This window comes from Rousettus aegyptiacus, unplaced genomic scaffold (assembly GCF_014176215.1).
Source record: "Rousettus aegyptiacus isolate mRouAeg1 unplaced genomic scaffold, mRouAeg1.p scaffold_m13_p_7, whole genome shotgun sequence".
Lineage (NCBI taxonomy): Eukaryota > Metazoa > Chordata > Mammalia > Chiroptera > Pteropodidae > Rousettus > Rousettus aegyptiacus.
This window is the reverse complement of record NW_023416310.1, coordinates 15,564,211-15,585,216: the sequence shown is the minus strand read 5'-3', so window position 1 is coordinate 15,585,216 and position 21,006 is coordinate 15,564,211. Positions and strand designations below refer to the sequence as shown.

The 21,006-nt window shown below is 50.9% G+C and overlaps 2 long non-coding RNA genes across 2 annotated transcripts; both read left to right on the top strand.

The window, feature by feature from the left end:
* The first annotated feature begins 1,237 nt into the window (after window positions 1–1,237).
* LOC118605418 lies at window positions 1,238–10,558 on the top strand. The gene is made up of 3 exons (XR_004952131.1): window positions 1,238–2,345; window positions 9,371–9,505; window positions 10,519–10,558. It is a non-coding gene; the product is annotated as an uncharacterized LOC118605418 (long non-coding RNA).
* An 84-nt stretch (window positions 10,559–10,642) lies between these two features.
* On the top strand, window positions 10,643–15,287 carry LOC118605417. The gene is made up of 2 exons (XR_004952130.1): window positions 10,643–11,813; window positions 13,197–15,287. It is a non-coding gene; the product is annotated as an uncharacterized LOC118605417 (long non-coding RNA).
* Window positions 15,288–21,006: the final 5,719 nt, after the last annotated feature.

The following is a 21,006-nucleotide window of genomic DNA, read 5'->3' as shown; positions in this document are numbered from 1 at the left end:
CAAACTCTATACTGTCAAAAATAAACACACACACACACACACACACACACACACACACACACGAAGGAGGGAGACCTGGGAGAGGGTGTGGCCCAACGTTGTCTTCAGCTGTTTTGGAGCGAAGTTCAAGGAGCAAATAGGACTCCTAGGTCTTCCCGCCTCACTGCGCCGGGCAGGGCGAGGCAGGGTAAAGAGCACAGGCCTCAGAGTACGAACGCCAGTCAGCTGTTTACGAGCTGTGAGACTTTGGGCGAGACCCTTAACCTCTCTGGGCCTCAGTTTCTTCCTGCAAAATGATGGGGTTGAGACAGGTGACCTTGTAAGGTCCTTGTCAGCTCTGGAACTTTTAATTCTTCTGCAGCGATGATCCGAAGGAGCACTGTACTAAGTAAGAGGCAAGGAACTTGGGTTCTATTCCAGGCTCTGCCTCATTCTCGGTTTACTGGGCTCATAAGTGGCGCTCTCTGTAGCCCTACAGGGTCCTTGTGAGGACGCAACAGGAAGATGCGTGAAAACTGCCAAGCGCGGTGCACGTAACACTTCATAGTTTCGCTCCTCAGTTTCCTTATCTGTAAAGTGGGGGTGTTGCTAGGAAAGAAAAATAGGGCCGGGAACTCAAAGCTTTCCTGGGGCTCTATATAAAGCGCTGGGGTTTCCGGGACGGCTGGCGGCATCTGGCAGCCCCAATGGCCCTAAGATACGGTAATCCCAAACAATAGTCGGGGTCATTGTTTACAGTTATAAAACACATTCTGTCCTGAGCTTCATCCCCAAGGACGTGCGAGGCGATGGCTGGCCAGACTCCTCCGACCGCCGCTGCCGCCCGCGGCAGCCCCCAGCTCCCGCGGGCTCCGGCGCGGAGCGTAGGGACGGCGGGTGCGCGCACTGACTGCAGGGGCTTAGGTTTTATTTTTTCGCCTTTCCTCATCCCCGAGTCCTGTCTGCCTGTGTTTACGCTCCTCTCCCAGCAGGACTGAGTAAGTGCAGTCCTTTGACGCAAAACCAATCAGCCCTTTTCCCAGCGGCAGCAGCAAAACCCAGAAAACTGGGGGTGGGGACGGTGTGGGAGGGAGTGCAGGAGAAGAAATCGTGACACTTTCTCATTCGCCTCTCTGTCTTTTCCCGCGCCACACAGGCCCGCCGACCGCCTTAGCTAGGTCTTGAGGGGCGGCAAAGCGAGGCACGGTCGGGGCCACCGGGCCCCTCCCGGGAGCAGCCGCATGTCAAAGAGGCGCGAACAAGACGCACTTTTGGTTTTCCTTTGAACAGCAGCGGCTGCCCGGCCCTCCCCCACCCCGGGCTCGAAAATCCGGGTGCTTCTGGGTCTCTCCCACACAGGCCTTCCAGTAACGCAGGGGGAAAGGAGGAGGGGGAAAGGGAGCGGGAGCTTCCTCCGCGGCCTCCGCGGCCCCGGGCGCGCCCAAGCCCGGGCAGGCTCCGAAGAGAGTGCGCGGGCGGAGAGCGCACCCTCGCGCCCTCGCCCGCCCCCGCCCTGCCTGCTCCCCGGCCCTTTCCTTTCTTGTGGGTTCCCGTAAAGCCCAGCAGCCCCGAGACGTCTGCAGAGCATCACGGAATCTGTGCTGATGCAAGTCGCTAGCCTCCCTTTGGTGCGGCCCGGGCTGCCTCGGAGCGCTTTGATCCCGGTCTTCTCCTGCTCTAGAACTTGAGTTTGTTCGCTCTGTCCGCCGGGAGGTGGGCCTTCAGCAGCCTGCCCTCACCTTTCTGTCCTTGGGGCACCAGACACGCAGAGCTGCACCCCGGTGCTGCGGGGACTTGACATGCTGGTCCAGCGGATGCCTCAGCCAAACCGCGTCTGCCAAACCACGTGTTCAGCCTCCAAGCCCAGTTCACTTGCCCCTCTGTGGAGAATCATTCCAGGATCACCCAGTTAGAAAAGGTCCTCTGAGTCTCTACTAAGAAGAGAGGCCAGCCTTTCTTGAGCGCTTACCAAAAGTCAGATACCAGGCTGAACGCTTTATAGGGATTGTCTCTGTGCAAGCCTCCCAGCAAAAATTTGAAGTGGGTATTATTCCCTGGTTGCAGATCAAGAAAGTGAGATTAAGAAACTTGTCAAGGACCATTGGTTGACGGACTAGTGACCCAGTTGGAAGTGCAGTTGGGGCTCTATGACACTAGGCTCTTCTTCTTACCCAGGATACAGCATGACCTGCCTTCTACTGGAATGTCTGTTTCTCTCACTAAGCTCTAGAAAGCAAAGACTTCGTCTGGACATGGCTTTGTCCTACACATAGAGGTGCTTCTTAATTCTCTGCTGAATCAATAAACAGCCTAGCACCAACACTCAGCCTAAGGAAAAGTCACATCAAGTGAGCGACGGGAAGTAGGTAAGCCCATGTGGGGAGAGGAGGAGAGGTTGGGCTGTCCTCTCATTGTGTGGGGTTCTGGGGCCTCCCTGCCCTGCGTTTGCCAGTTTCCGCCTTTGTCCCTCCCTTTCGATGTTTGGCTCCTAACCTGAACCCCGGAACGGCTGCCTCTTCTGGGCTGCAGTGTCCCACGCACCTGAGGGCTGGACAGTTCACAAAGCCCTTTCACATACCTGGCCTCACATGTCCCCACACACACATCCCTGGCAGGGATGTGACGGCAGTTGGGGCGACTGGATTGTGAAAGAGGAGGCTGAGGAACAGAGTAGCAAGGCAGCCATTCCAATTACCCAGCCTGTGGGTGGCAGAGCCTGGACTTCAGACACGTCTCACCTGACTTTACACCCCCTGCTCTGCCCAGTACCCATGCTCCCAGCCTTGTCAGGTCAGAAGCAAACTCAGTTTCTTAATGATAAATGGTCCTCTATCCATCACACCTAAGCAGATCTGCCATCATTTCTCTATAGTAAGCCACACATTTGGATGATGTTTTAATATTTCTGAAAGCCAGGTACATCTTATAATCAATGACTGATATGGACATGTTTCTGTTTGTCCAAAGATCTCCAAATCAAGAGTCCAGGAAACAAACTTCAACCCCATGGTTCATATAGAGGTGTGGGTGGAGCTAAGAGAACACAAGGATCTTGCAACACCTAGAGCCTAGTAGCAACTGGAAATCAGTGACCACCCCAAGGGTGAAAAGGGGAAGAAATCGTGTTATTAGAGCCGAGTGTGCACATGGAAGAGGGCCGTGCGGCAAGAGGGGAAGTAACCAGAGAGAGTGCTGAAGGGGCTTGGGGAAGGGGTATCAGGCTCACCCCAACCCCCTCACCCCCCCTTGCCCCGCAGTGGTCTCTGGCAGAAGGCAGTCCACCAGTCAGTCGTCCTTTCAGGGCACAGAGAGGAGCAAGGAAGGGTGTGGAGAGTGGGTCTGGTGGGGGTAGGGAAGATACACACTCAGCAAATGCGGACTAACCAGCATAGATGCTATTAAACCCAGATGTGTCTTCTCATGGGTGGCATTTCAGGATGGGGAGAAATGACAGTCAGTAAGCCTCACCCTGAGTAGGGGTGAATGTCAAAATCACCTGCACGGCTTTTTAAACTGTACCTCCCCTCCCTTTAAACATCACTGATACACTGAGCCACTAATCTGGAGGTGATGTGTTGTAGCCCTCAGGTGTCAGGGCAGAAAAAAGGTCGGGAACCACTGATCAAGAAAGAGCTCAGCATCTGGCAGAAACAGCTGGATGAATAAGCAATGCTGACTCCCTCCCCCGTAGCCTTATGCTACCTCCTTTAAATTCAAGGAAGATCCCTCCCAGCTTAAGTATTCTGGGAGGTGACGAGTACCTTTGCCCACCATGTTTTGCAACTCATGTATGGGATATACACCAATGAGAAGAAACAAAAAGAGGGAAGTCAAGATACTATTAATCTAGAGGCAATAATAATAGTAATATTAAAACTGAATGTTCTGCATCAGGCTGGTGGTTACACCTGTATATATGTAAAAAATTCATCAAGCTCAACCCTAAGATGAGGGCACTTTATTTACTTTACTGTGTGTTACTACAATGAAAAGAAAACAAGCAAACAACAACAAAAACAATTTCGTTGCCTTAGACCACATTCAAAGCTATATCGAAATCTATGCAAGACTTCCTCAGAATGCATATGCAAATGAGGCCTTTCTGGCCACCCCACTTACAGCCAGGCAGACTCTGAGTAGTCATTGCCCTAGAAAGACTCAGCAGCAGGGTACTTCCCCAGTTTGATTTTTTTTTTTTTTTTTGAGCCAGATACATTCCAGAGATAAAGCGACTCGCGCTATTATTCAGAAATATGTTTATGAGTCAGAACACAAGTTGCCCCTGGTAGGAATGTTTGTCGGGTCTGGGTCTGGAGAGGAAGAACAGAACAACTTCCCTCGCTTCCCCTTCTGGGTCTAAGATCTGTCTGCACAGGGCGAGGCAGCTCCAGGTTGGACTTTGAGTGGGGAAACGGAGGTCCAAGGACGGCCCCGGCTGTGTGACCTGGGCTAAGTCCCTTGACAACTCCAGGCCTCTGCCTTCTCATCAACCACCAAGATGATGGACTGAACCTAGGGCCTGTCATAGGGCAAGGGGAGCACAGAAGTCCTAGGAGGGAAACGCTTTCCCCCGCTACACCTCTATTCAGGGTGTGTCTCCTGCCAGGCATTGTCAAGTCCCACTTAGAAGCCCATTTCTCCCGCCCTTCTATTGTGAGGATCTGGAAGTCCAGGGTGTTGGGGTTATTCAGGCCCTAGATTGAGCTTTCCTGCTCTGCTCCATGCCCAGGCCAGAGGCTCCAGGCAGACTCTATCCACTTCTAATCTTGTCAGAGCCAGGACCCTGCCAGGCATGCACAGCCATCAGCCTGGCCCCAAGATTTTCCAAGCACTTCCTGGGGAAGGGGGAGCATAAGAGAAGCCTGAAGCCTGGATGGGCCCTGCCCTCAGGCAACTTGCAATCCTGCTGAGAATAAAGAGTAAAACAAAATAGTGGGGCCATGAAGCAATAGCAATAGTGACACCTATAAAAAACCTTTTATAAGGCTTCCTTTTGCACCAGACAGTGTTTTGAGTCATATATATTTACTCAGTTAATATTCACAACAACTTTATGAGGTAGTTACAATTATTACCCCCCATTCAAGAGATGAGGAAAATTGAAGTCAAGAGAGGTAAACTCACCCAAGTTTCCAGAGCAAAAGAGAAACGTAGCTGGAATTTGAACATGTGTATTCAGGCCCCAGACGCTTGGTATAGAGATGTTAACGAATCTTCCCATTCGCATGGCATCGAACCATTATAAACCATGTCTACACACACAGACACAACACCTTCACAGCCTATGCAGTAGCCAGAGCCTACATGAGCGGCTATTCTGGATAAAGAAATTGAGGTTCAAGTTAGGTAAGTCCTGGGATCAAGGTCACCCCATCCTGCAAAGCAGGATATAGCCAGGTCTTCTGATTCCCACCTGCCAGGCCTTCTGCTTTTCTCCTCCACATACTGACCCACAGGGAATGCAGGAGGAGCTCAGAGAAAAGTCAAGTGCAGGAGGCCCATTTGCTTGTTCCAGGCTCCCTCTGGCTCTGTGGAATCTCTGCCATTTGGCTGGCCTACCATACATTCCTCCTTCTTCTAGTAAGAGCACCCTGATTTTCCTTTGATGAACCTCCACCTCTCCATTTCATGTGTCATAGGTTGATCTTCTCCTTGAGCTCTAGGGCTAGACACAAGGACTCACGATCCAGTGCTGGCCAAACAGAATATCCCACGTCCCTTGATGCTGGTTCAGGATTGTCCAGGGGGCCCAAGACTGGCCTTTGAGAGCCAGACCTGAGGCTTTGGCTCGATCTCTTGGGAAGGAAGCACTTTCTTTTCAACTGGCAGACTGCACTCCTTGCTACTACTTGGGAAGAGACTTTGGGGAAGAAAGCCAACTCAGAAGGAAGCAGTGCCAAGCGATGGAGAACAAGAAATTTCTGAGGACATTGATCACCTAAAGCCCGTGGTGCCTAAAGTGGTTGTACTCCTGGACTTTCCATTATATGGCAAGAAATTCCCTTTTCTTTTCAAGCCAGTTTGAGTTAAGTATAAGTCAGAACCAAAAGAGTTTTGACTAATGTACCAGTGAGCACGTAAAGAGCACCTACTGTGAGCACTGTTCACTCACTGTTCCAAGAAAAACAAAGACAGGTGAGGAAGTGGCTGTCTTTGAAGAATTCGGAATCTGGTGAGGAATGAGAAAGATTCTCAAATAACTTTACAACAAGTCAGAACATAGCGAACGCCACGAGACAGCTACCAGGATTCTCTGGTTAACACGGAGGGTGAGAACATACCAGATGGAACACATCAGAAAAGGCCTCTCGAAGGCAGTGACATTGGCCTTTGGAGTCTGATGGGCTGTTGACAGGTGAAGGTAGGGCAGGATGCAGAGCAGACAGCTTAGGAAGGGTCCAGGTTCAGGAAAGTGTGCAAATGCAGGGGCAGGAACAAACCATTGGGATCAACCGACCAACCTGACCAGAGAGCAGGGGAATGGTCTCAAATTTAGAGCGGAGGCAGAGTGAGGAGAGGATGGTCCTGAGCTGTCTCCGAATATCTGAAGGCACTCCCTGTGGAAAAAGAGCGAGGCTTATTTGGTACGGCCCCAAAGGACAAGGCTAAGGGTGGATACTGGTGTTGAGGGACCCAGAGTTGGGGGAAAAAAAGAGCTGTACTGCCTGAAGATATCACGGGAAGTTTGGGGGAGATGTTCACAAAGAGGCTTGGACTTGGTGGGCATCGTACAGAGGAATCAGAGACCAGATGGGAGTCTGAGTCAGCTGACCCTGAGGGTTCTGTGAGTTCTGCGCCAGACAGGGAAATCTCCTGTGGCTGACCTTGGAGGGGTCTGGATTTCATTCCAAAGGCAATGCTCATTCACGCTAACTTGAGGAGTGAAGAAAGGAGACAGGAGGGGGGTCAGAGCTTTATCTGTATCTGTGAATTTCTTTTATAAATGCACAGTTTGGGAATTTTTAATATGGACTTAGTAGTGGATGATGCGCCCAGGAATTTTGTTAGGTGGGAAACTGGCGTTCATCGTGCTTATGTAAGGTCATATCCATATTGTTTAGATGTGCACTGAAGAACATAGGGATGAAATGATATATTTGGGTACTGGTTTAAAATATTTCAGCAAGAAAAGGGAAAGAAATCATATATTTTTTCACGCACATAAGTGTGTGTGTGCATATGAATAGATAAGTATATGTGTATACACACAAATATGTATATGTGTAAATGTATATGTGTGTCTATGAGGAGTGAGATCTGGGTTGTGATATATAAGCCAGAGGGAGAGCAATCTGAAGCAATCTGAAGCAAATATGACTCCTCTGTCGATAATTTCTTGAGAAGAGAGAGAAGACGTGCTTATAAGCCTGAGTTTTCCAAATGATTTTGAATGCTATCCTCTGGGAGAGATTCCACGCCCCCCCTCCTCCCCCCACCCCCACCCCCCCCCGCAATGCTCCAGGGACATATATAATGGGATGCAGCCTGAATTTGAAATGCTTAGCTTTAAGCTGATCACTGTGGGAGCAGGATAGGTGATGGAAGGGAGTGGCATGAGTCCAGAGTGGAGCCTGAGAAGAGGGAGGTAGGGAGGGACCTCGGTGGGCCAGGAATGGGAAGAGTCCAAGTCCAATGCTCATATCTAGGCAGTTCCCACCACTCCAGCTGTTTGGGGTATGCTCAGCTGGAGAGAGCAGACCTGCACAGACTCAGCCAGATACCTCGAGTACAAAACACCCAGAGCGGGGCCAGGTGCCGCCAGCATCCTGACTGAGCACTCTACCCTGGGGCGTCAGCACAGGCACCCTGTGGACCAGCTGCTGTGGGTCGCTGGACACCTGGGCTGCCGCATGGGACTTGCGCCACCTCCCCTCCACGCCCCGCCACACCACCACAGTTCGCATGCCTCTAAAGACACGCTGAGTCTGGGGGGGGTAGGGGGGTGGTTCTGTTATCTACACAAGTGAGCACATCGTGTAATTTCCTGCCTGGGATACAGAAGCACTTAGAGGGCAGGGGAAGTTCCTAGAGAGAAGGAAGGAAGGAAGGAAGGAAGGAAGGAAGGAAGGAAGGAAGGAAGGAAGGAAGGAAGGAAGGAAGGGAGGAAGGGAGGAAGGGAGGAAGATAAGAGGACAGGCTCCACTGGTCTTTTGAGGCAGCTGTGATAGTTCCAGAAATAGCCCTAGGTTTGTAGGCAAAAGATAAGGTTTGATTCCCAGGTCTGCCACTCAGAGCTGCAAAACCTTGACAAGGTCACTTCATCTCTATACGCCTAATTTATTCATTTGCATAGAGTGAAGAATGCTGATTTGGGCATAGCTCAGTGCTCGGAAAGGGCCATGGGCTTAGATCTAAGAGGCCTGGGTTCCCATCCTGGTTCTGCTGCTGAGAGGCAAGGGACCTTGAGCAGTGACTGAATCCCTCTGAGCCTCACTTTCTTCCCTCGTGATGTGGTGACAATAATAACACCAAGATCTCGGGGCCATGGGGGAGGATTATGCATGTGTGCGTTTATCTAAATATCCAGGCACCGTCTATTTATTTATACTCTGCCTCAAAAGGATTTCTGCAGCTGTGGGGAAGTTTCAGTGAAATAACATGAGCAGGGCCCGGCACGTGGTTCACGCCGAAAGCACTGTACTCTTGTCCCCACCTGTATCACAGTTGTGCTGAGGCTCAAACGGGATGTTTCTGAACATGGCTCACAAACCAGGAAATTCCGTATACCTGAGAGCTAGAGAAAGTGGGGAAGAAGGGAAGGGCTCAGGAAAGCTAAGGTGGGAAGGACAGCCAGCCACCTCCCAGAGCTTGCGTTCTCGGATCTCTGAGATCTTCCACCCACCTGCTGGGGGCCCATATGCTTAAAGCGTAAAGCGACTTCAAGAGGAGCTGTAACTATCAGGTCTTGTCATGGCAGAGCTGGAAGGAACAGGAGAGATTATTTATTGTAACCCTCATTATAGAGATGTGGAAACTGAGGCTCAGGGAGGGAAACGGGCTTGCCTTTGGTCACTCAGGGCAGCAGAGGCAGAGCTGGACCAGACTCTAACTTCCGTATACCAAGTGCAAGGCACCATTTGCATGGCCCCGTGAACCCCAGAGCCTGGAGTGTCTCCCTCATCTGGTCTGGGCACCCCGAGGCAGGAGCACAGGAGCCTCATTTCCCAGAGTGAATTCTGGTTACAGCAGGAAGGCTTGACCCCTCTCCCTGGTAAGTGTACCTGAGGCCCCACCCTGGATGATGTGCCCAGGGGCTCCCAAGCCAGTGACTAGAGCCAGTGAATGTAACCCACAGCCGAGAACAAACACAGAGCCCTATTGTTAGGGACACCGATTACTGCACTGGGTTGGGCATTTATTTATTATCACATCTATTTCTTTTCATTAACAGAAGACAAATAGTCCCCACCCCAGTAACTGGAAGGCTGCTACCTGTACTAGAAGATGGGGTATGTCTCTCAAGGCTGAGAGGGGAGCAGATCCAACCTACTTACATGGTCCTTCCTTTGGCTCCAACTCAAGCAAGGTAAGAGACTCAGGTCAGATGTCAAGGAGAACTGCCCACACCATCAGGACCCAGAGGCAGCATGAGTTACTAAATAATGTCAAAGTCTGCGGCGTGAGGCTGGGAACCAGGCAGAGCTGGTTCTGCCCCTCGCTTTGCCGCTTGACTATCGGCCAGATTCTTAACCTCTCTGAGCCTGTACAATTTTGGAGGTTGTGAGGATTAAATAATGTAAGTGTGAAAGCAGCTGGCCGAGCGCCTGACAGACAGGCACTCTATAATAAATAGTCCGAGGCTGGACCTGAGAGCACAGTGAACCTGTATTTGCAGATGAAACTGTCGGGCAATGGGCTCTGTGGGGGGCGGATATGAGCTGAGTCACCCTGCTGGGGTCTTAAAGACAGGAGAAGATGGTGGCCTGGGCACAGTCTCACCTGGAGGGGCAGAGAAATAAACTCAGTGGCCTTTTCAGTTCACTTCACCCTCTTTATTTACTGTTCAAGGCTTTGGTCTTGGGCCCAGGGCTGGAGCCCCAACTCCAGCCATCCCAGCCACCCCATCCTCAGGCTCTCCACTTCTCCTCTTAAGACACATTCTTCAGGACCTTCTCTTCTCCACCAGCACAGTCTTTCCCTTGGCAGGTCCAGGTATCCTTTCTGCTACCATTTCATACTATCCAACGTCTATGAGATTTTTTTTTTCCTCCCAGCAAAAGTAGGAGATTTCGTTGGAACCTTCAGCAAAAGCTTCTGGAAGAGCCAGATTCAGAGGTGGTGTTACCTAATGAGGGAGGGCTGAGCAGGTGGAGTCTGAGATGAGGGTGCCTTCTCCACCTGAGCGGGTCCTGGTGGGGCAGAGCGGAAGTGCTCCCCCCACCCTCCCCCGGCCTCCTCCCGCAGGCTGTCCCCAGGCTGCGCTGCAGTGCCCAGGCAGGGGCGGGAGAGGCCCAGGCCCCTGGGAAGAAGCCATCACCTGCCTGCCGTGGGGAGGGGCTTCCCATTTTCCAGATTCTTGACTCTTATCCTGTAATGCAGGGGTCCCCAACCCTGGGCCACGGGCCTGTTAGAAACCGGGCCACACAGCAGGAGGTGAGGGAGCGAAGCTTCATCTGTATCTGCAGCCGCTCCCCAGCGCTGGCATCACTGCCTCAGCTCCACCTCAGATCATCAGGCATGAGATGCTCATTGGAGCACCGGTCCCTGGTGCCAGAAAGGTGGGGACCACTGCTAATGGAGCATTCAGTACCTCCAGCAACAACTCGGGCTGGGAACCAAAGACTCCAAACGCCACTGTTTGACTTGACCTCAATAGATCATGAAAGCCGGAAAAGACCCCACATCTCTCAAAGCAGGTGAAAATTTTGGGGGCAAGAGAAAAAGACGGTAGTCAATGAAATGCCTGGGTTTTGAAATTGTCTAGAAAATACTGACTTAAGTAGGTCTTTCTACTCGGGACATCTCAGAGCTTTTAATATGCTAGTGCAAACTGTGACTATTCAGGATGCATCTCCCCAAAGTGTTCCATGGAGACATGATTCAGCCAGCCCTCTGAGGAAGCTGAGGGACAAGATCCTAGAGACAGAGCTATCGAAGAGTCAAGGTCTCCAGACCCCAGGGTCTGTGCAACGAACGTCCCTGGTATCAGGACTAAGCTGGCTCATCATTTTTCCCATTTTGTTTTTGCTTTGCATCCGGGGGCAGAGGGTAGTGGGAATGGAGAGTTTATTCATTTTGATGTATTTTATGTGCTCTTCAGGCCAGAACTAGGGCCAAGGGGGGTAGAAGTTCCTTCTGAGTAGAACTTCAACTCCACCCAAGTAAGAACTTTAAAATAATTAGACTTGTTTGGACGTGAACTGAGCCAACTCTTGATGTAGTGAGCTTCCCACCACCGGAGAGGTCCAAGCCACAGCCAACTGGCCACTGGGTGGTATAAGCTATTGAATAGTGGGCCTGAAAAAGGTATGTCCACATCCAAATCCCCTGGAGCCTGTGCATGTGATCTTATTTGGATAAAGGGTCCCTGCAGATGTAATGAAGTTAAGGATTTCGACATGAGGAGGTCATCCCAGATTTTCTGGGTACACGCCCTAAATTCAGTGACAAGTGTCCTTGTAGGAGTGAGGCAGAGAAGATCGTACGCACGGAGAAGATGCGAAGGCAGAGGCGGAGACGGGAGCCACGAGGCTGGCTAAGCAATGCCACGGCCACCAGAAGCGGGAAGAGGCCCTGCCAGCGCCCTGAGTTTGGACTTCCGGTCTCCAGAGCTGTGAGAACGCCTTTACGATGGCCGCAAGAAATGACGGAGGTGGGGATGCTGGGGAGGAGAGGTAAGCACAGATGGGCGGGGGAGGCCAGCTGAAGGGTCTCTGGGCCTCTCCCGATGCTCTGCCTACCGGTCATCATTCCTTGGCGACACCTTTGGCACCTTTGATTCAGTATTAGTATTAGGAAAGCTGTGCCCGGACCTGCCGTCTGTTCCAGGAAGAGGAAGCCACCAGGGTGTAAGACCCACGTTAGGAAAAGCACATGGAGTCAGCTTAGGGGCAGAGAAGCCTGCCTGGTGCTTCCCATGGCCGCCACCAGCAAAGGCACTCACTTTGACATCTTTTGCAAAGTGTCCCTTAAAGTCAAAGAACCTACAAGCAGCTCTGGTCCCCGGTGGGCCAAACTATCTCCACTAAGTGATCATCAGATGGCCTGCCAGGCAGGGCTCCCTGCATCCTTGGGTCCCCTCTGTGTCCTTGGGTACCCTACTTCAGCGACAGAAATCAGCCCGATACACCGCCCCCACCCCCGCACGCACAGGTAAGAAGGGCAAGACGCTCACCTCTGCACATAGCCTGTTTGTTCCCTCACGGCTACACGCGTGCACTTTTACACGCACTCAGGGGCTCTGTCGCAACCGCCTCTCTGCCCTGAGACAAGCGATAACACGCCCGCCTGCCCGTCTCTTCTTGCCTTAAGTCCTGGCAGAGTAAGAGCAAACCCAGGTTGCAGGGCAGAGGAGGACTGATTGCCAGGTGGAGGAGGAGACTGTGGTTTGACTGTCTCAGCAGCAACCTGAGGAGACCTGGGGACTGGGGAGGGCGGGGGTGGGGGGCGGCAAAGCCGGTGCCCGACTCAAAGCTGCTCACTGCCCAAATGCCTGTAGCCATCAGTAAACGGCAAGTCTTGGTGCTTTGTCCCGAAAACCAGGAGCCCAGACAGGCAGGCACGCTGGGGCTGAATACTGCCTCCTCTTTGGGGAGCAGAGTGAGCTTTTGCCCACCTGAGTGAGCCAGGTGGAGTGTTGGGCAGGAGCCCTGATGCTGGCTCCTGTGCGAGGTCCGACGGGCCCACCTGGAGCCGGCCCTTAGGAGGGTTCCCGCCGGCCTCCCAGAGACCTTCGATAAGTCTCAGAGGTGGCCTATCTTGATGTCCTGATTCTCTCTTTTCACTTTCCGCATTCTCCACAAACCCCAATACCCACCCAAAACGCAAGTTCGGGGGGAAGGGAACGTGGCATCCTCTCCTTTCTAGGTCAGAAATGTTTTGTAACCAAGGCCTCGGGCTCTGTAAACGTTTGCAGGCAGGGCGGTTTTGCTCAGCTGAGGCAGTGCCGGCCGAAGCCCCTCTGTCCTCGATTGCCTCCTTCCCCTCCCTTCGCCATCCTAATTTCAGGCTCAACTGTGCGCGTTCAGGGCTTAATTAAACTCTTGTCTTGCTTTCAGAAGAGACATTCTCTGCCCCAGGGAGTTGCTACCGTGCTTTGTGAGGAGGACAGGTCTGAGCAGGCTCTCAGGTGAAGATTTGCTGGGAGGGAGAAAGAACATCGCCTCCTGGAAGCTGCCCAGCAGTGGCCGAAGGGGAACCAGCAGGGTCGGCGGGGGTGGCCCCAGCCTCTGGGAGGCTGCCCCCAGGCGTCGGCCCCTCCCCGCCACTGCCACCACCACCACTGCGACTTGCTCAATTATCGCAGGTCACACTGTCCAGGTCACACTGTTCCCGGTGCCTGCCCTGCCCCACCCTGCCTAGCCAGCAGCAGCCTCCAGCACCTCCCGCCCACTGCTGGCCACACCCTGGACTCACTATCCAAGATTCCTCCCGCAGGGCCAGGCCCCTACCGCAAGGGGCCTTGGGAGGAGGAAAGGGGCCCAGTGAGTGGACTCTGGGATCCAGCCCTTAGCCCCTAGGACAGGCCTGTTGTGCCCTGATTCCGGGAAGGACTGTGTCGCAGAGAGAGATCTGGGGTGGAGGCCTGGCTCTGCCCCTTGCTACCCATGTGTCCTTGGGCAGTTTATTTCATCTTTCTGAGCCCCCGCTTCCTCATCTGTAAACTAGGAGTGCTAATCCGCCTCTCCCACAGGTGCGGAGGGGCATTCCAAGAGAGCATAGAAGGGAGAGCGTTTTGCTAACTTAGGTAAAAGGCTACATGAGTCTTAGACAGTATTCCCATCACGATTAAGTAGGCCGTGAGCAAAACCAAAAATAGAGCTTTAACATTTCCCCCAAAGATTACACCACCCTTCTCTCCCCATACCACACCCATGTTACTCTGCACACTCTCCCCGTCGCCAGGACAGAAGCTGATCTTGCCTTCCGCTGCGTTTCTATCCTTGGGCTTCAAAAGCCCCTTCAGGGGTTACTCCACTGTTTTTAACCAACAGGGAAACTGAGGCAAGGAGCAGGAAGGCCCTTGTCCAGACCACACAGCGTGCTTGCAAGAGCCAGGGACAGGAGCCAGGTCTCCCGTCATCCTGCTTGGCCCTAAAGGTCCTGCTACTGTCAATGGGATGAGCCTGCTTTATAATGGATTCTTTGAGCTCATGCAGGACAATCATTCAAAACAGACAGGATTCTGGGGAGTGTGGCTCTGAGTCAGGGCATTGGGGACTCTCAGAGCTGGAAGGGACCTCAGAGGTCTCCTAGGTGATCTTCTCGGAGAACTGGACTGGGGGAGGGGCAGGAGCTGTCCAGTCACATGCCCTGGCCTCCAGCCCACCCTGCCCTCCACCAGTGGGGAGGCACACCACTCAGGAAGCACCGGCCTCCCCAGAGAGGCTCCCGGGCAGGACATGGGAGGCATCCCAGAGGCCCAGAGGCAAGCCCACAGGGCCCCTGTCCCTAGATGACCCCCGTCAGCCCAGGTGACCCTGCTGTTTCCATTCTTCTGAAAACTTCCCTGTGGGCTGACGCAGAGCCCAGGACAGGAGGCTTTTCGTCTCCCCTGGGATGACCTGCCTGCTGCCTCAGAGCACTTCAAAGCCCTTCCTGACTTGACCTCCTTTAGCCTGCACGCTGGGGTCAGGAGGGACTTGGGGGTGGATCAGGGGAAGGGGGAGGTTGTTGAAGAACGTGGCTTGTCCCAGGTCACACCCTTGAGAAGTCAGTTTTCCACCGTGTACCTCGGTTTCCCCATCTCTAAAGTGATGGTTAATAATGCCTCACGGTGCTACTTGGATGACTTGTGCAATGCTTTAGTGACAAGGAAGGCAAAAACAAGTTGCTTGGTCCACAGTCGGTAAGAATAAGCTGTGGCTTTTTCAACAAGCCGGTTTCCTCACCTGGCAACGTTATGCCTTACCTCAGAGGTAGGATGCGACCAAATAATGCAAAGGTGTCTTGTACAGGGTCTGGCACATACTCTATAAATATTAACTTTCTCCTCAGATCACTAGGCCAAGCCAGCAAAACCCACGCCTATGGGCCTCCTCCTATTTGCCCAAGTCTCCCCAGAGTTCGGCAGGCTAGGCTCCCCCTCAGCAGCCAGCCTGCGACCCCGGCAGGCAGGGAGGCTCTGCCCTGGCCCCACCAGCCTCCGTGCCCACTGCCAAGCTGGTTGTCTGGGCCTCTCCCAGAGGCTGGGGCTGTCGACTTCTAACCCCCATGGGGCTGCCAATTTATTGTGTGGCCTCAAGCCAATCTCTTGACTTCTTTCAGTTTCTTCACCAGTAAAATAGGGCTAATGACTATCAGCCTCCTGCACTGGGCTGTTGTGAGAATTAATTAAGGTTTGTAAAAGGCTTTGAGATCCATGGATGAAAGGCCCTGAAGAAGGACAGAGTGTTATTATCCATTATTAGAACTGTTATATTCCATCCGAAGATCTCAGAGTCTCCTACAGATAGTAATTAGTACCTTGCAGGGGTGTTTTGAGGGTGATTAGTTCCATTTCACATATGGGAAAACCAAAGCACAGAGAAGAGTTAAATCAGAGCAGGGCAGAAGGGACTAAGCTGGCCCCGTGTTCCTAGAATCTACTGCCACCCTGGCTCTTGTACCCCCAGACCCCAGGGTACTCTTGGGCATTTTCCTTTGGACCAGTCAGCCGAGGTCCTCAAGAGTCTGGTGAGGGGCTCATCGGACTCTCATCACGTGTTTCCATGATTCTTCCCTCCTCATTGCACTGTCCCCAGCAGGTGTGCCCAGGACAGCCCCTCTCCAGGCTGGCTGGGCAGCGGAAGCTGGCCCTGAGGGGCTGGAAGGTGGGCAGCAGCAGGAGATGGCAGCGAAGGGCATGAAGGGGCAGGGAGAGTCAAGACGCAGAGCTGCCCACTACTCTGCGACCCTGGGCGCAGACTCTCCCTTTTTCTCTTAGCTCCCCAAACTCCTCTTGTCACCTTGGGGGTGGGATCACATTCAGGCTCAGGGGAACCAAAGCCAACCCAGCCTTCCAAGTTATCTGTGCAGGGGCATGCAACAAGCGGAAGAAGTCAAAAACTCCAGGATTGATGAAGTGGGTGGTGCCAGGCTGCCAAACCCATTGAGGGCTCAATGGACAAGAGTCCCCAGTCTGCCTTTCCTGGAAGAAGCCCATATTCTTCCCGGAAATAATCAGGATTGAGCCCCTGGTGCTGGTGGTTGGCTCCCTGGCATCCTGCTATGTGGATACAGTAATTATATATTTATATATTTTTTAAATGTCCCAAAGCTAGTAAGTTAAAGATAGGTCACACTTACTTGCATAACAAGCCATGACCTCAAGTACATAAAATAAAATCAATGCATCCATGCAGCAAGCTGCAGAGGTGTGCGACAGCAAACCCGGCCACAGAGTGTGAGTCCCCATCAGGGCGGCCACGTGACACCACTCCGGGCACTTGTTCTGCTCCTCGGCCCACTCTCTAGGCCCTGAATGAGCAACGCGGATGCTCAGTGGTGTGCTGGTAAATGTTTAATAACAAGTTCTCTAAAGAAAAACCAAACGAAAAAACCCCTGGTGTGTATCATTGACCACTTTCCCTGGTGTAAATCCTGTCACCGTGGCTGACTTCCAGTTACCCATGTGAAATCACCCAGCTCACCATATCCTTGAAACTTGTGGCAATCGGCTCTCTTAAGTTGGTTCAAGCCAGCTCCCGCACACTGCTCTCCTCTGAGGCCTTTGTTTCCCAAGGAGAGGGGAGCTCAGCTGGTACCAGAGGGAGAGAGCCGGGAGGTCCCTCTTACCCTGAGTAGTTCCTTCATTGCTTTTTCACAGTCACAGAAATTCCTATAAAACCCTTGTTTTCAACAGAGCCCTGGCAGAGATGGAGAGGAGGGCAGAAGTCCCTGCTCCCAGGATTGTTTCTATTCCCTGGATGTGTTCCTTGAGAAGCGGCAGCAGGTTGCCAAGGAACTGACTGCAAGATGGGTAGGTTTTGATGAAGGGAGAGGACTCAGGATGGAGGGTCCGGCTGGGAGCCTGAAGCATGGTATTCTGAGCCTGCCCCCGCCTCCAACTAATGAGAAAGAACAGACTATTAAGGGAACAGAAGAAGATTTTTCAGAATGACCTATAATATTCAGAGAAATGAGAGAAGCTACTATACCCATGGCATAAGAACAATATTATATAATAAAAAAGGTGAATTGAAATGAAGAGCTCTTTGAAATTAATGTGATAGAAAAACTAAAAAAAAAAAAAAAAGTAATAGAAAAGTTGAAAGATAAAGTTGAGAAACTTGCCCAGAAAATCAAATAAAAAGTCCAAAAAGAAAGAAAGAAAGAAAAAGTAAAAATAAGAGGATAAGAAAACTAGAGGATGGATCCAAGAGTTCCAACATCTGCCCGTAAATCATTCCAGAAAAAGACGGAGAAATTGGAGGGGAGAAATAATCAAAGAAGTAACAAATAATACAAGAAAAATTTCCCAGGGCTGATGACCAACATGAAAAAACTCACTAAGTGCCTAACGCAATACATGAAAAAGATGTACACCAAGGAACTTCTTTGTGAAATTTCAGAATGGAGATAAAGAGAAGAAGCTAAAAACTTTGAGTGGATAGGAAGCTGGTCACTTAGTAAGGGTCAGAAATTAGCATGGAATCAGGTATCTCAACAGCAATGCTGAAAGCAAGAAGACAATGGAGCTGTATATTTTTTTAATTATGAAGGAAAATGATACTCAGCCAAACTAATAACCGTCAGCATAATATATATGTGTATATGTAATCTCGATATACAAAATCTCAAAAAAGTTTAACTTCTGTGACTCCTTTCACTGGAAGCTGTTATTTGATGTACTCGCCCCAGAACAAGGGGGAAAAGGAAAGATCTGGAAACCAGAACTCTGAACAGGCGAATGGTGCGAAGCCTCAGATGACAGCTGTGTCGCGGTCAGGCAGAGCAGCCTTTGCACTGTGCCATAGTGGATGGGGTTTTACACTCCGTCATAGGTTAAACGAGCCATTCTGCAGTGCGTTGAGGATAAATGCGAAGGATGAAGGTAGAGATGAGTTAGGGGAATTTGGAGAGACCCTCAGATGGCCTATGTTTTCTCACAAAAAAAATGGTTTAGGAGGAGGGAGAGAGATGGGGTCTGAAGCCAGTCGTGAAAGTTTGGAAATTGTGAGTCAGGAATGAAATGGGGCAGTTGACCGGAAGTCAAAGAACTCCTGAGCACCGGGCATCACACGTTGGTGGTGTCGCCTGTTGGCAGAACTGTGTGAAAGCCATCTGTAGGGAAACCAGGGCGTTAGGGTTTATTCACTAATAATTTAATTTGAAATAACTTCGAACTTACAGAAACATTTCAAGAACAGTACAAAGAACACCTAGGGCCCCTTCGCCCAGATTCTCTGTTAATATTTCACTGATTTGTGGCATCTCTATTTCTGTCTCCCTGTCTTTCTCCATATGTGTATATAAATATGCCTTTTTTTTTTTTTCTGGAAACATTTGAGAACGAGTTGCAGACAGGATGCCCTATGATCTCCAGTCTGTACTTCTCCAAAACAACACCCTCCCTTCATTACCATTATTATCATTCAACCCTCCCAGTTAGGAAATCAACATTAGTTTACTGCGGTCGTTCAACCCATGGACCCCATCCGAGTTGTCCCAGTGATGCCTCATTTGCCTTTCTGGTCCAGGATCCCAGTCGAGATTCCAAGTTGTATTTAGTTTTCAGGGCTCATTGATCTCTTTGGTCTAGAACAGGTCCTTGATCTTTCCCTGTCTTTCATGACCTTGACAGTCTTAAAGAGCACAGGCCCTTCGTTCTGTAGGATCTCCCCTCAACTTGGATCTACCCAATATTTCCGTGTGTCCACTCCGAGGCTATGCGTTCTCGGAAAGAATGCCAAGGAAAGGATGCCGCGGTCTTCTTAGGGCATCACATCTGGGCATCCATTACTGACCTGTCCACCAAAAGTAATGTTAACCTTGATCACTGGGTCAGATTGGTGCCTGCCAGGTCTCTCCGCCAAGAACTATCTTTTCTTTGTCTTTGATAACTATGTGGTGAGAAGAGCCTTCAAGACTATAGCGACATCCTGTTCCTCGTCAAGTCTCCACCCGCCAACCTGCACATTCTTTGACGACTCCAGCCTTATGCAACCACAACTGTGATGGTTGCCACACAGCGAATGTCTATCTCCATCACTCGTTCAACTCTTCTTAGTTAGCACTCTACTGTGAGACAGAGCTTTCCTTCTCTTGTCATTTATTCATTTATATCAACATGGAATCACGGATTCTTATTTTAATCAAAGGGTTGTGATCTGTTACCATAACTATTTATTTTGATGCTAAAAATGTCCCAGATTTAGCCTTGAGGCAGACTCTTGTGTTGTTTTGACATGTCCTTATTATTCTTTAACGATTTCTTTCTTTTTTTGGCGCGAAAAGGTATTTTAATCTCACCTTGTATTTCCCTGAAGAGTAGCCATTAGCTCTGGTTCCTGTGAATAGAAAGTGACATTTTAAAACTGAGATCTGGGCTCTTACTGGCTCCTTGCTACTGGGGTGTCATTGCATCTAGGCAATTGGCTCTAGTCAGCAGCATTGTTTGTCAGATCCAGAATAATGTCAGGTAGCAACGGTAAATCCTGCTCCTCGTGCTTGACCTCCCTGGAGAAATCCCTGGTGTCTCAGCATCGCACGCGGTTCCGTCTAGACATTTTAAAACCGCATGAAAGAGGACACTTCTACTTCAATTTACTAAGAGTTTGCTTTTTTGAAGCAGGTATGCATTTTGAGTTGTATCAAATACATTTTTCGGCATCTGTCTAAATGGGCAATATGTGTTTCCTCTTTTGATATATAAATATAAGCGATAGTATAAAATTTAGCCGTGTCAAACCATGTCACTTTCCCTGAATAAACTCTATTTGGTCAGGATGTACTTCCTATGATATGACACTTGATTCAAGGGGCTGACATTTTATTTAGCAATTGTCTATCAATATTCATAATTGAATAAGAGCCCCGTGTTCGTGTTCAGTGGCTGGCAGTGTAGGTGGGGTGGAAACAGAATGCAAGTGAGTGTGTGACAGAAGTGAGGGGTTCTAGGGCCACAGAGGAAAGGGAGGAGGAGAAGTGGGGAAAGGGAGGTAGGGAGGTCCCCGTAAGACATACAGGAGAGGCGGATGCACAGGACATTGCAGTCTGAAGGGGGATTTTTAAGGATGGAGCCCTCTGGGTAGGGTCGATGTCTCAGATTTTGGCCAGGGCATGGCTTGCTGAAGAAAAGCTAAAAGTCATGGAGTTGCAGAGCCCAAGAAACTGTGAGGCAAGGATCAGAATGCACCGCTCACCTGAGTGTCAAGGTCTCCCCCCGTGGAGGCCTAGAAGCTGACAAAAGAGCCAGTACCAAGGTGAGTGGGGTCATGACCTGGAGGCCAGTGGGGAACAGGAGGAAGGGAAGCCGGTCGGTGGCCTCTGGCCTCGCTGGCTGAAAAGAGCCCAATGAGGGGAGGTGACTTCTTTTTTCCTCCTAATGACAGACTCAGCAGTGCAAAGCTGGGAACGTGCCCCTCTCTTCTTCTGGGGAGGAGGGAGCCAGGGAAGCCAGGGGGCGGGGCAGGCAGAGCTGGGGCTGGCCAGAACCATTGCTGAGGGAGGGGCTTTTTTTCTAATCTCAAGTTTAGGACCAATCCAGTCTGATGAGTTCATAGAGGTGCCTGGCACAGAGTAAGCCCAACAGAGGCATGACTGTTACCACTATTTGTATTAAGTAATTCAATATTCTTCAAGTGATACTAAAAGGCATTTCCAGACACTGCCCAAGACATATGATTGACACTGTGCTCACAGGCAGAAGCAAATATCTTTTTCCTT